Below are 4,328 nucleotides of genomic sequence, written 5' to 3'. Positions count from 1 at the left end.
TATATATATAATTAATAATTATACATGTATACATGCATTATATACATATAATTAGGTACGCTTTGTGCAAGGTAATCGTTGTGTGACAAAACGGTAGGACAGTGACTTTCACACGCTCGAAAGACAGATGCGCCTTTTGAATGAGATACCATTTTCCCCTTTTACGACGTAAGTAAAACGAGAGGATCCCGATCCAGTATATATTATGTAAAGTATATATAAAGGTTTTTGTTTTTGTTTCTACCACAGCCCATTTAAAGATATATCATTCGCGTATTATCATTAAATATTATTACGCCGTCTTTCGGTACGACCTGCAGTACAGTGCTGAAACGCGCGGTGTGTGTAAGAAAGAAAAAGGGTTTTCCCAATCTCGGCTTCCTCGCGTCCTACGCATCCATCCCGAGATCTTAATGTACGTTTCTTCTATTTTCTTTCTCCTTGCTTTAAGCTCTTTCAAAAATTGAAATGCGCCCGCTATCAAGATAAACGAGCGTTGGCGAAACGAATAGAAATCGTTATATACCGATAATATAATATTGCGTTAAAGTAAACGGGACGAGGAGGAAGAATATCCGAATATGTTCTCCATTTTTTTTTTTAACGCGTGTCTTCGCTTTCATCCCTTGAAAAATTTTTTTTCTCTCTTTTCACGTACTTTTCCCTCTCGCTTTCGACATTTGCTCGAAGAAGGATTGTCATTTGTTTCGATAATAACGCGCGATAGAGTTCTCGATTACGAGTCACAGCCTAGAAGCATTAAAGTTTCGCGGAGAGAACCTCGAGAATTCGCTCTTGGTCGGCCGATCGTATATTTTAAAACGTTGCGCTTCGCAGTAACGCCGGGGGTTGCGTATCCGCGGAATGACGGTCTAATAAAGCGTTTACGAAAATATTTCCGTTTTTAGAAAAGATTCGCTTCCAACGGAGAAGAGGGAGACGCGGAATCTCGAGGAGGAGAAATATTCAGCGATCGTGAGATCCTCGACGTGGACGTCTTCGAGAGAGGGAGAGGGGGGGGGGGGGGGGGGGGAGAGAGAGAGAGAGAGAGAGAGATCGTGTGCAGAACGTTGTAAACGTAAGCTTCGAGAGGAGAGCGCGCATATTATCTGCGATATCGTTTTCTTTCACGATATGTGTCGGGGTAAGATAAAAATTGATAAAATCGTCGCTGAGGAATCACCGTGATTAGAAAAACGAGTCGTACGAAGAATAGGAGTGAACAGTTATGGCGACAACAACGAGGATGACGACAACACGAAGATGCTATACGTAGTCGACATGATTAACGTTGACACATTTAAAGGCATACCGCAACGAGAACGTGGAAATCAACAGCGAGATTTTTTGAAAATGGCGAAGAGACCGGACGACTCTTACTTTTAGAAAAATACTGGAAGTAAATTAATTATTTACTTTGAATATTAAAAGCAGTGAACAACAGCTTTTGATATTCAAAGTAAGTAATTAATCACTATCTTCCAATATCAAATTGATCAGTATTCCCAGTAAACATGAACTAATAGAAAAGCCTAATGTACAATTAAAAAACATAAGCAATAGGAACAAGGGAATAACAGATTTTCATCAATTTCAACCTCTCAGAAATATATCTGCACTGAAAAAAATTTCCTAAATAATATTTTCTTGAATAGTATTAAGTAAACATTTCTTTGCTGCAAATAAATATTTATTCAAAAAAAAGAGAGTAATACTTCAATCAAATAATATATGTTTATGTTTAGTAAATATTTATTTGCAATAAGGAAATGTTTATTTTAATACTATTCAGGAAAATATTACTCGGATTTAGGAAATTTTTTTTCAGTATGATATACATTTTCTGATAGATTGAAATTTGTTATTCTTTGTTTCTAGAGAACAATATGTCCAAAATATGGATATAAGATATCCTGAAGATTTCATGAACATGTCTTTCAAACTTCAAGTCATAAAAGATATTTTATCTCTTTTTGGATTTGTCTGAAGCTCTTCAATTTTCTCAGACTAACATCAATGTTATTATTTCCTATTCAACAATGTAATTGTTACGTATAACACATATTATACATATTATATTTACATTATTGAATGAGAAATTATAATAGTAATATAATTTAGTTACTGTATATTTAGTTACTGTTGTTTACCGAGTTAAATTTTACTTCTCTAAGGAGATCCCTTGATCGTCGCGCATTCGTCAATTTCCACGGCTCCGCCTTTCGGATCCTTTTTTTCCTTTTTATTTAATTTCCTATTCGTCGCAAAGGTACAACCATTAAATCGTTCGCTATAGAAAGTCTTATGGTTAAATATAAAAATAATAATCGCGGTAACACGCTCGTGCTCGCGTGGTGTCCGCCAGACAGATCGCGGCAGCTCGGCCTGGCGCAGATTACAGAACGATGGATCCTGCAATTTTATCTCGCACACGCGAGAGCGAGAGACACGAGAAAGCCAACGGATAACACGACGATAAAACTATATCTAGCCGGCCTTTCATTCTGCATCTAAACCATCTTTGCTACGCGTGCGAACGCGAGGAAACAAAGTGAAGACGAAACTTCAAGCATCGTTAAAGACTGAAGAGTCGTTTTAAAGGGACCGCGTTCTAAAAGATATGGATGTGGATTTAGCACTAATAATTCTCATCATGTTGGTATTGATAGGTGCTTTTCTATTGTTAATATATGTATTGACAATCGTATAAAGAAAAGTGCACAAAGTGTAGCACGACTCAATTGGGACAAAGTGTACTGATATGTATATGTTGCACGATTTCCTGGATAAAATTAAGTTTATTTTTCAATCCATGCTTATACTTTAGTATTTTTTAATCTGTGATGGAGAAATGCAATTTTTATCACTCTATGTTTTCTTCTTTCGTTTGTAGTCATTACAGTTAGTAACTTTAATTGTCACTAAAAAACATAAGTTACACATTTGACCAGTAATCTTTGAGTTCAGCACAGACATGTAGTTTTGTGTGATTATAGCAATTGAAACAAAACTTGTGTCATTGTGTGCAGGAAAGTATCTTGCAATTAGAAAGCACCCAAAATAATGCTCTCAATATATATTGAGACATTAAACAAAAGAACAAAAAGGAAGGTACTTTTAAATTTCCATGTTGATGTTAATTATCATCGGTGTTTGTAAAAACTTCATCATGTTGATGTTGATATAAATACTATACTAATTTTGAGTAATATCAATATGAAATTTAAAACTCATGAAGTTTATATCAACACAGGAGAATTACATAAATACTGACATTGATTAACATGGGTTTTAAATCTACTATGTTAATGCTGGTATTTTAACATGATATAAATTTAAAATTCATCGTCATGGTTTATATCGACTCCAACATGGTGAGAATTATAGACACCACACGGTATTAAATCGATACCCATACTTTTTAGAGTATACGTTCCTCGTCGAAATATATAACGTAGTTTCGCCTCGTGGAACGGAGAACTATTCCTTCCCGAAGGAGTTTTGCGCTACGTGCGTATTTATTCGCTTAGGTATTCGCACGGTGGCGCTTGAAAACTCTTCGGAGCGCGACTGAAGGTTACGTATATTTGAAGAGGAAAAGAAAGATTTAGGTAAATCATCCCGATAAATTCGTACCAAACGCGTCGGAGCTCTAATAAAATACATGGGAAACGATTACTATATCCCGGGATACGCGCGAGGGATCTCGACTCCATGTTCCCCCACACCCGGGGTGAATATGTGACTAAATTCTAAAACGATCAACTTCGCGGTCGCGCGAGATCCATCGCAAATCCCGTTTCCACCTAGAGGTACATTAAATATTATTGTAGCGTAATCGTTGTACAGTATCCTTTGTTTAATGGTCCGCAAACCGAGCACCTCCGCTCGATCTCGTCGACGTAGGCCGATGCCCCATTCACACGCTTTCCTTTTTTCTTTTCCTTTTTTCCCCCCATGTTACCCTGAATTGCACATGACGCCTCGAAGCGGAGTGACACGATTGTCTTCTTGAGTTACACTTAATTTCACGAGCGGGAAGAGGATCGATGTTCGCCTTTGCTCGCACCGCGTTTCCCGCGAGACGTGCCGCAAGAGAGCCAGACTGCCTCCAACTGGGTTTAACTTCTTTAGCATCTTTCTTAATCGAGTCTAGATTATAATGAGACACAGGAAACTAAGATGCGTAGTCGCTCGGCTAATTCGTTGATCCAACGTCATTGCGGTTGAAAATGGATTCGCGACTGTCTAACACATCGTTAGGAACTCTAATCGATAAGTTTCGCTTCTTAAAATCTAACGGACGCGAATATCTATAGATTACATTC

This window comes from Atta colombica, unplaced genomic scaffold (assembly GCF_001594045.1).
Source record: "Atta colombica isolate Treedump-2 unplaced genomic scaffold, Acol1.0 scaffold140, whole genome shotgun sequence".
NCBI classification, from domain to species: domain Eukaryota; kingdom Metazoa; phylum Arthropoda; class Insecta; order Hymenoptera; family Formicidae; genus Atta; species Atta colombica.
The sequence above is the reverse complement of the archived record's forward strand: the minus strand, read 5'-3'. Positions refer to the sequence as shown.